This window comes from Vicugna pacos, chromosome 17 (assembly GCF_048564905.1).
Source record: "Vicugna pacos chromosome 17, VicPac4, whole genome shotgun sequence".
Lineage (NCBI taxonomy): Eukaryota > Metazoa > Chordata > Mammalia > Artiodactyla > Camelidae > Vicugna > Vicugna pacos.
In genome coordinates, this window is record NC_133003.1 from 18,067,079 (window position 1) to 18,078,378 (window position 11,300).

The 11,300-nt window shown below is 40.5% G+C and overlaps 1 long non-coding RNA gene across 1 annotated transcript; it reads right to left on the reverse strand.

The window, feature by feature from the left end:
* Positions 1-149: 149 nt before the first annotated feature.
* Positions 150-11,084, reverse strand: LOC140686563 (uncharacterized). The gene is made up of 3 exons (XR_012060391.1): positions 10,360-11,084; positions 1,385-1,747; positions 150-1,279 (listed from the first exon to the last, which is right to left on the reverse strand). It is a non-coding gene; the product is annotated as an uncharacterized lncRNA (long non-coding RNA).
* Between the last annotated feature and the right edge of the window lie 216 nt (positions 11,085-11,300).

Sequence of the window (11,300 nt, forward strand, 5' to 3'; positions counted from 1 at the left end):
ACCTCGAAGCCTCAGGTCAGAAACCTGAGCTCACCTGGGGGCCGTGCTCCCTGCCGGGCTGTCCAGTGAGGGAGGCATCTGTCCAGAGCCACGTCTGTGGACAGGTCTCTACAAGACTTCCTTTCTCTCCTCAAGGCCTCCGCCTCCAGGCAGCCTCCCTGAGCCTGGAGGCATAGGCAGGTGGAGCCAGAGGGACCAGGGCTACCTCATGAGCTAGCTCACCTTTGGAACCTCTAACCCACCCTTCCCTTGGCCTCAATGAGTCTGTCCCAGGAAGCCAGAGTCCTCCCTTGGCTGGTCCTTGGCTGCCAGCCCAGCCCCCTTGCGCTCCTTAACAGCTGGACAAGGAGGAGGTGGAGCAGACCTGGGTCCACGCCCTGGAGCCCTCTTTCCTCAACACCCCTGCTACTGCAACCTAGTTGTACTGGTCCCTCAAAACCCTTCCCTTGTGGGGACTTGTCTGTTACAGAGCATTTTAGGGATTTTTTTCCATAAGCTAACCAATGTTACGTATGGGTAAACTGAAGCCCAAAAGGGAAGAGACATGTCCAAGGCCCTTCTGCCTGCTGCAGGCTGGAGAGGTGGGGTGAGAACCCAGGCATCCCGGGGGCTGTAAGGGGCCTGTGCAGGCAGAAGCACCCCCGGCTCTGGTGGGAGTGCACCCCCAAGCCAGTGCCAGGGGTTGGCAGAGCAAGTCAAGATTAGATGGGCCCACTGAGCAGCACCGCCCCATGGGGGCTGGGACCACAGCAGGGGCCGTGACCTTGGGGTCAGTGTTGGCCAAGCTGGTGCACGAGGATCAGCAGGAGGCAGGGCTGACTGCTCCCCTCTGGGGACTGTTGTGAGAACCAGGAGTATGGCACCCCTCCTGCTCCTCCTGAGTGAGCTGGCAGTGGCCTCAGCCTCACCCTCCGGCCAGACTGCCCAGGCAGCCCCCGTTCTCCCCACTCCAGCCGGGCCAGGGCGTGTGCTGGACCCCAACAAGTGCCTATGACGACCGTTCTGGAAGCAGCATTTGTACGTGTGCCCCAAAGTCCATCCCGGCAGCTCATTTTGGGGGAAGCTGGCCCCAGCACAGGGTGCGGCCCAAATTGGGGTGGGCACTGGATTTCACCCTCAGAATCTTCAGGAAGTGGTTTTTCTTTCCGTCACCGCCCCAGGCACTCACCTGAGCGGGTGTCAGCAGGACGAGCACGGCACCCTCATGAGGAGCCATGCGACGGGGAGGCAGTCCCCGCAGACCATCCACGAGCACACCTGCTCTGGTACCTCACTTCATCTGCACCAAAAAAAGCAGGATTTTTGAATTTAGGAAATCTCTTAGGAAAGATATATCCCAAAGATTTTTCCCTTATTAGTCATTCAACATGAACTCAGCACCTACTGTGTACAGGCCCTGTCCTCAATGCTGGGACACAGCAGGGACCAAGCTGGCGATATGCTGCTTTTGAGGAACTGGGCCTGAGCATCATTTAGCCTCCCTTGGTGTATCTGTTTCCGGCAGCTGATGTAAGAAATTGCAAACTGGGTGGCTTAAAACAGAAGGTTATTCTCTCAGTTCTGGAGGCCAGAAGTTCAGCAGAGCCACACTCCCTCCAGAACCTTCTCCACTCCTTTCTTTGCGTCTTTCAGCTTCCGATGGCTACAGTGTTCCTTGTCTGGTGGCCACATCACTTCAGTCTCTGCCTGTCTGATCACACCATCTCCTCCTCTGTGTATACCTCAAAACACTCCTTGCCACTCTCATCTAAGAAGACGTTGTGGGGCAGAGATCAAGACGGCAGAACAGGACGTGGAGCTCACCTCCTCCCACAAAGACATTAAAAATATATCTACATGTTGAACAATTCTCAGAGTACCTACTGAACTCTGACAGAAGACCTCATACAATCAAAGCTGCAAGAAAGATCACCACATAATCAGGTAAGACAAAGGCAGAAAAGGAGTCTGGACAGAATCTGTACCCCGGGAGGGAGCTGTGAAAGCAGAAAGGTTCCCTCAGCCTGGGAACCCCTTCAATAGCTGGGAGATCAGCCAGGACAGATAGGGAGCCTCAGAGGTGAGGGTAGCAGCCAGCTTGCAGCAGGCAGAACAGAGAAACCAGCACAGAGGGTCCTGGCCACCTTGCTGGTGTGCACAAGGACTGGGTGCTGAAACAGGCTTCAGATGACAGACCTGGGGAGAGGATCAGGGCTGGCTGCACAGCGACACCCAGGAGAGACTGGACTGTGTCCCAGGCTGCACCTGGAAGAGTACACGGGAGGGAGCCTGGGTCCACCACAGAAGCCCTGTTGTCAACGCACATGCTCGGGGAGGGGCCGGACGCCACCACAGCAGCCTCATTCTCCATGTGCTCACAGCAGGTATGGCTCCACCACTATGAGCTCTGGGTGTATGAAAGTGCTGGTGGACTGCCCACACAGAGATGCAGCTGAAATCTGAGGCAATTCCTGGAGGCTGCTTGACTTTGGTGGATTTATGCTGCTGGCATATTTCTCAGTGAAGCACCTGCGGGACATGTGAGCAGATCACTGGTGCTCCAGTGGCTGGGGCGCATCCGTTGTTAGCAGTGGCAGGCTTTGTGGGCACGTGTGCATGCAGAAGCAGGGCTGGGGTTTGCACCGACTCCCATAGCTCCCATGGCATCTCTGGGGGCATCACTATGGGGGATCTGAACCTGCACTGTGAGCACAGCATCTGAGGGACATCCAGGCCAATTGCCTTCTTTCCTACAGCTGAGGTGGGCCAAGGGCAATGCCAACAACAGTACTTTGTGAGCTCCCGCAGTAGGTGACAGGCAACATCACAGAGCACACTTCCCCGTGGACAGCTCCTGTGGAGGAATACTCAGTGGCTCCTCTCCCAGTAGAAGTGCTCCGGTCCCTTCTACCTCTCACTACAGCTTAGAACCAGACCTGGGGGCTTCTACCGCAACAACTGGGAGACAGACCAAGCCCCTAACAGGGCTGTGACAACCACAGAGCAAAGAGGAGGCCCTGCCCAACATCCAGTGCAGGCTCACCACCACACCGATCATACCCGCATCAAGGGGATCACAGCCACCACAGGTGGAGGAAAGACATGGCAGTCATCCATGCTAAAAAGAACCCTCACACCAAAAATACTAGACTCATGCAGTCTACACAGGGATGCTCCCACATAAAAACAGCCCTTCAGGACCACAGTAGATAACCGTTACCCCTAAATTCATAGAGTCAGAGAAATGTAAGTAAAACAAAGAAGCAGAGGAACCACTCCCAACTACAAGAACAAGAGAAATCCCCTGAAAGAACAATGAAATAGACCTCTCCAGTCTATCAGACCCTGAGTTCAGAAAGGAGGTAATAAAAATACTGAGGGAATTAAGAAAGGCTATCGATAGAAATGCAGATCACTGTAACAAGGAACTAGAAACTATTAAGAGGAGCCAATCAAATTACATAACTCAGTTGCTGAGATGAAACCCAAGCTAAAGGAATTACAAACAAACTAAATAATGCAGAACACATAAGTGATCTGGAAGGTAAAATAATGGAAATCACCCAATCAGGACAGTGGACAAAAAGATGGGGAAAAAAGTGAAGCAACAAACAAGATCTATGTGCTAATATAAAGTGTGCAAATCTAGAGAAAAGGGGATTGAAAGTGTATTTTAAGAAATTATGCCTAAAAACTTCCCAAACCTAAAGAAGGAAACAGACATCCCAGTACAGGAAACACAGAGGGTCCCAAACAAGATGTACCCAAAAAGACCTACACCAAGACATACTGTAATCAATACAGCAAAAGTTAAAGATAAAGAGGGGATTCTAAAGGCAGCAAGAGAAAAACAAGGAGGTAGTTACAAGGGAATCCCTATAAGGCTATCAGCTGATTTCTCTACAGAAACACTGCAGGCCAGAAGGAAGTAGCAAGATACATTCAAAGTCCTGAATGGGAAAACACTCTAACCTAGGATATTCCACCCAGCAAGCTTATCATTTAGAACAGGACAAAGAAAAACATTTCTTAGACAAGCAAAAACTCAAACAAAACAGCAATACTAAACCTATGCTAAAAGAAATATTGAAAGCTCTTCTCTAAATAGAAAAGAATAATCTATAGGAAAGAAAAAAATCACAGTAAGAAAGTAAATCACTTAAATAAACCAGTACATAGATTTTTTTAAAAGTGTGAAAGTGATTATAACTAAAATGAATGACTAAAGGATAAATATGAAGATGTTTAAATAGGATGCCAAGAATCATAAAATGTGGAGGAGGGGAGTAAGAAAATGTTTGGTTTTTAATTTTTTTTTAAAATGTGCTTGAACTTATATGACTACCAGTCTAAAGCAAGTACATACAGTAATGGGTTAACATAATCGAAATCCAGGGTAACCACAAATCAAAAACATACAACAGATTCACAAAAACAAAAAAGAAGAGAGCTCAAGCATAATACAAAAGAAAACTATCAAACCACAAAAAGAAAAAGGAACAAAGAAGAAATATAAAATCAGCTGGAAAATAAGCTTTAAAATGGCAATGTATACATATCAATAATTACCTTAAATGTCAATAGACTAAATTCTCTAATCAAAAGACAAAGTGGCAAATTGGCTAATAAAACAAGAGCCTACAATATGCTGCCTCCAAGTGACCCACTTTAGAACAAAGGACACACAGACTGAAAAAGATATTTCATGCAAATGGAAATGACAAGAAAGCAAGGGTAGCGATACCTGTATCAGACAAAACAGACTTTAAACAAAGGCCATAAAGAAAGATAAAAAAGGACACTATATAATGATAAAAGGAGCAATACAAGAAGAGACTATTATGCTTAAAAACATATATGCACCCAATATAGAAGCACCTAAATATTTAAAACAAATGCTAACAGACATAAAGGGAGAAATTGATGGGAATATGATAATAGGAGACTTTAACATTTCACTGACATCAATGGACAGATCTTCCAGACAGAAAATGATTAAGACAATAGAGGTCCAAAATGACACAACAGTTAGACTTAATATTTTCAGGATATTACATCCAATACAATGAACACACATTCTTTTCAAGAGCACATGTAACACTCTGTAGAACTGACTACATACTGGGACACAAGTATCAATAAATTTAAGAGAACACACTATTTCAAGCATCTTTCTGACCACAATGGCATGAAATTAGAAATCAAACACAGAAAGAAACAAGGGGAAAAAATTACATGGAGACTACACAACATACTACAATGATGAAATCAAACAGGAAATTTAAAAATACTTTGGGGGGTAAGGGGAACAGCTCAGTGTTAGAGCACGTGTTCAGCACGCACGAGGCCCTGGGTTCAATCCCCAGGCTTCTGTTTAGGGAGAAAAGAAATACCTTTAGAAAAATCACAATGAAAATACAATGAAACAAATCTACGGGATGCAAAAGCAGTTGTAAGAGGGAAGATCACAGCAATACAGGTCTTCCTCAAAAAACAAAAAAATTTCAGATGAACAACCTAACTTAAACACCTAAAAGAATTAGAAGAAGAACAAACAAAACCTAAAGTCACCATAAAGAAAGAAATAATAAAGACCAGGGAAGAAATAAATAAGAGATTTTAAAAACAATACGAAATAAATCACCCCAAGAGCTGATTTTTTGAAAGGATAAACAAAATCGACAAACATTTGGCCAGGCTCACCAAGAAAAGAGAGATGACACAAATAAACAAAATAAGATAGGAAAATGGAGACATTATAATCGATACTGCAGAAATTTTTAAAAAACTGTAAGACAACACTATGAACAATTTTAAAACAAACTGAACAACCTAGAAGAAATGGACAAGTTTCTAGAAACATTCAACTCACCAAAACAGAATCAAAAATAGCTAATTTGAACACACCAATCACTAGAAGTGAAATGAAATCTGTAATTAAAAAAACAAAACAAAACAACAACAAAAAACCTTCCTGAAAACAAAAGTCCAGGACTGGATGGCTTCACTGGGGAATTCTCCCAAACATACAAAGGAGAACTTCAACCCATCTGTCTCAAACTCTTCCAAAAGATGGAAGAGGAGGGAACACTCCTGAAGTCATTCTATGAAGCCACCATCACCCTGATACCAAAATCAGACAAGAACACTACCAAAAAAGAAAATCATGAGCCACTATCTTTGATTAATATAGATGCAAAACTCCTCAACAAATATTAGCTAACCAATTCCAGCAATACCTAAAAAATACTATACACCATGATCAAGTCAGATTCAAACAGGATCACAAGGATGGTTCAACACAGCAAATCCATCAATGTGATACACCACATCAACAAAAAAGACAAAAACCACATAATCATCTCAACAAATGAAGAAAAAGCATTTGATAAAATTTAACATCCATTCATGATAAAAAAACTCTTACAAAAGTGGGTACAGAGGGAACATATCTCTGCATAATAAAAGCTATTTATAGGGGGAGGGTATAACTCAGTGTCAGAGTATGTGCTTGGCATGCATGATGACCTGGGTTCAATTTCCAGTACCTCCTTATAAAAAATAAATAAATAAAATAAAACCTATTTATGCCAAGCCCATAGCCAGCATAATACTGAAGAGGGAAAAGTTGAAACCCTTCCCAGTAAAATCTGGAGCAAAACATGGATGCCCACACTCTTCACTTCTATTCAACACAGTATTGGAAATTTTAGCCATAGCAAACAGGTAAGAAAAAATTAAAGGTATACAAACATGAGAAGAGGTAAAATACACAGATGATGCCACAGAAAACCCTAAAGACTCCATACAAAAAATTGTAGAACTGATAAACAAATTAAGCAAGGTAACAGGATACAAGATTAACATATAGAAATGTTTCATTTCTTTACAATAATAATGAAATATCAGAAAAGCAAACAATCATTTTTAAAATAGCATTAATAAAATACTTAGGAGTAAACTGACCAAGGAGGTGAAAGATTAATATGCTGAAAATTATAAAACATTGATAAAGTTAACTGAAGATGATTCAAGAAATGGAATGATATCCCATGGTCATGGATTAGAAAAATTAATATTGTTAAAATGGAGATGCTACTCAAAGCAATCTACAGATTTAATACAATCAATAGCAAATTACCTGTGACACTGTTCATAAACCTACAACTAATAATCCTAAAATGTATTTAAAAGCACAAAAGACTCAGAATTACCAAAGCAATCCTGAGAGAAAAGAACAAAGCTGGAGGCAGAATCCACAGACTTCAGACAATACTGCAGAGCTACAGTTACTGAAAGCTTGGTATTGGCACCAAAAGGACATATGGATCAATGTTACAAAATAGAGAACCCAGAAATAAAACACAGAGCTACAGCCAATTAATCCTCAACAAAGGAGGCACAAATACATAATAAGGTAGAGAGTCTCTTTGGAAAATGGTGTTAGGAAAGCACAACAGCCCCAAGTACATCAATGAATTTTAAACATTTCCTCATACCATACACAAAAATTAACTCAAAATGGCTTAAAGACTTAAATATAAGACATGATACCATGAAGCTCCTAGAAAAGCAGAGGCATAAATCCTAACAATGTTTTCTTAGCTCATTCTCCCAAGGCAATAGAAATAAAAGCAAAAATTAAAAAATAGAATCTAACCAAACATATAAGCTTGTGCATAGCTAAGTAAACTATAAACAAAACGAAAACTCTACGGACTGCAAAAAATATTTGCAAATGGTGTGACTGACATAGGTTTAACTTCAACAATCTATAAACGACTTACACAGCATAATGAAAAAAACAAAGCCAATCCAAAAATGAGCAGAAGACCTAAACCAGTGAAGGCAAACAAATGCCCTAGAAGCACATGAAAACATGCACAATGACACTAATTTATCAGAAAATGGCAAATCAAAACTACAATGAAATATCCCCTCACACCAGTCAGAATGGCCATCATTAAAATGTCCACAAATGAAAACTGACAAGTGAAAGCTTGTCAGTAGCTACCCAATTAAGCAGATAAAGTGTGTATATGTACATAAATTGTAAGTAACTTCAACTCCATTAAGCAGTGCCTTTTTGATGTACCCTTTTCTAAAAACTCTCTGAATTCTGCATATACATATTACATATACATGATATAATGTCATAGAAATATATGTATCATATATGTATTTTTGCAAGGGATATCTGACACCTTTGCATTTTCTTATGGAAGTTGAAAGAATAAAAAGTATTTTACCTCAGAATTTGAAGTTAAATTTTTAAAAAATTCTTTTAAGTAAAGAAAAAAAAAAACACTAACCATAAATACTGTAGAGGATGTGAAGAAAACAGAACACTCCTACACTGCTGGGGGGAAATGTAGTTTGGTGCAACCATTATGGAAAATAGGATGGAGATTCCTCAAAAACACTACAAATAGACTTACCACATGATCCAGCAATACCACTCCTAGGTTTATATCCAAAGGGAACTGTATTCGAAAACATACGTACACCCCAATGCTCATAGAAGCACTATATACAATAGCCAAGATACGGAAACAACCTAAATATCCATCGACCGATGACTAGGTGAAGAAGTTGTGGTATATTTATGTAATGGAATACTAGTCAGCTATAAAAATAATAAAATAATGTCATTTGCAGGAACATGGATGAACCTGGAAATTGTCACTCTAAGCAAGCCAGAAAGAGAAAGAAAAATACCATATGGTAACACTCATACATTAACTCTACAGTAAAAAAAAAAAAGACAACACTAATGAAGTCGTCTACCAAGCAAAAATAGACATGCAGACATCATAAACAATCTTGACTGCTGGGAGAAAGAAGTGGGAAAGCATAAATTTGGGAGTTAAAATTTTTGAAAAGTTAGCCACTATACATAAAAAGAGATTTTTTTTAATTGCTACTTCTGTTTGGCAAAGGAACTATATTCAGTGTCCTGTAGTAAGCTTTAATGAAAAAGAATATGAAAACAAATTACATATATATATATATATATGCATGACTAGAACATTATGCTGTATACCAGAAATTGACACATGGTAACTGACTGTACCTAACATAAAAATAAAATAAAATAAAATAAAAACTCCCTTATACTCTACACAAAAATTAACTCAAAATAGCTTAAACAATTTAAAATAAGACATGATACCATGAAGCTCCTAGAAGAGCACATAGGCATAAATCATACAAATATTTTCTTAGGTCATTCTCCTAAGGCAATAGAAATAAAAGCAAAAATTTTTAAAAGGGACCTAATCAAACTTTAAAGCTTGTGCATAGCCAGGTAAACCAGAAACAAAATCAAAAGACAACATAAGGTCTGACAGAAAATATTTGCAAATGATGTGACTGACAAAGGTTTAATTTCCACAATATAAAACAGCTTATACAACTTAATGACAAAACAAAACAAACAAACAAAGAACCCAATCCAAAAATGGGCAGAAGACCTAAATAAGCAATTCTCCAATGAAGGCAAACAAATGCCATATAGCCACATGAAAAAATGCACAATATCGCTAACTATCAAAGAATTGGAAATCAAAACTACAATGAAGTATCACCTCACAACAGTCACAATGGCTATCATTAAAATGTCCACAAATGAGAATTCACAAGTGAGAGCTGAATTCACTAGTTATCCACTTAAGCAGAATACACTGTGTTGTGTACACAAAATGTAAGGAATCTTAACTCCATTCAGCAGTGCCTTTTAGATGTCCCCCTTTGTATACACTCTTCCAATTTTGCATCAATATGTATAATATACATGATGTAATGTTACATAAATATATGTATCATATACATATTTATGCCAGGGGTATCTGATACTGCTGTATATTGTTATTGAAGTTGAAAGACTATAAAGCATTTTACCTCAGAAACTGAAGTTAAATTTTTAAGATTCTTTCAAGTAAAAAGAAAAAAACCCACAAACCATAAAGGCTATAGATGGTGTGGAGAACATGGAACCCACCTACAAGGAATGTAGTTTGGTGCAGCCATTATGGAAAACAATTTGGAGATTCTTCAAAACACTAAAAACAGACACACCATATGATCCAGCAATCCCACACCAGGGCATATGTCCAGAGGGAACACTAATTCAAAAACATACATACACCCCAATGTTTATAACAGCCTGATATACAACAGCCACGACAGGGAAACAATCTAAATGTCCATCAACAGATGGCTGGATAAAGAAGCTGTGGTATATTTATACAATGGAACACTACTCAGCCATAAAAAAGAATAAAGTAATGCCATTTGCAGCAACACGGATGGACCTAGAGATCGACAACCTAAGTGAAGTAAGCCAAAAAGAGAAAGAAAAATACCATATGATATTGTTACCTTGTTCAATCCTATTCTGCTCGCAGGACAACAGGCCCATAAATCGGGATACAAGATGCTGGGGCAAGGAATAGTGACTTTATCCAGAAAGCCAGCAAACCGAGAAAATGGGAGACTAATGTCCTGGAGAACCATCCAATTCAGGCTCCTTTTATACTAAAAGGGTGAGGGGCTATGCTTGGTTGTTGCAAACTTCTTGGTGTAGGAATTATTTTTTCTTTGAATCCTCTGTTTTTGCAGCTGTCCACATGGGTCAGGTCATGGTGTCCCTGTAAACCTCCAACAAAACAAATGTTATTTTCTATTCTGCAACTTGTTATCCTTAAATAAATGGGGAAGTGTTAATATATTAAAGGTTAGAGCCTTGAGAATAGGCTGTCCTCTATTATTTCGGCCTATAGGCTACATTATTTCACAAAAGGTGCAGAGCCAGCAAGACTAAGCCTGGGAAACAGAGCACAGGGTTAAAGTCAAAGGAACAGGTCTAACATGGAGTCGGATTTGTTCTTTTCTACAATTCCCCTCCGTCAATGTCCATTCCACAACCTTGTGGGAAAAGGAGTGACCGCTTCCTGCTGAACTGGGTCCATGAGGGCTGATCATGGAATGGAACTGATCAGCCTTGGACAGGGAACATTTCGTAGAATCTCTAGTCGGTCGTATAACCCTCTTTCCTTCTTTATCTACTTGAACTGGATGAAACCCCTCAGTACTCTGTTGAACTTGAGGTTCTTGGTTCCAGTTCCTGATACAAATCTATGAATTTTACTTTTGAGGCTGTGCCATAATTACACTATTTTCCCTGTGCTCTTTACTTGAACAAGATTAAACAAATAGGTTGACCTTTTTCCAGCTACAATGAAATTATAATCTTAATATTTATCTTTTTTAAAGAGTAACCTTAAGTCTTCCAAGGGTTCACAAACCCATCGCTGCCCAGG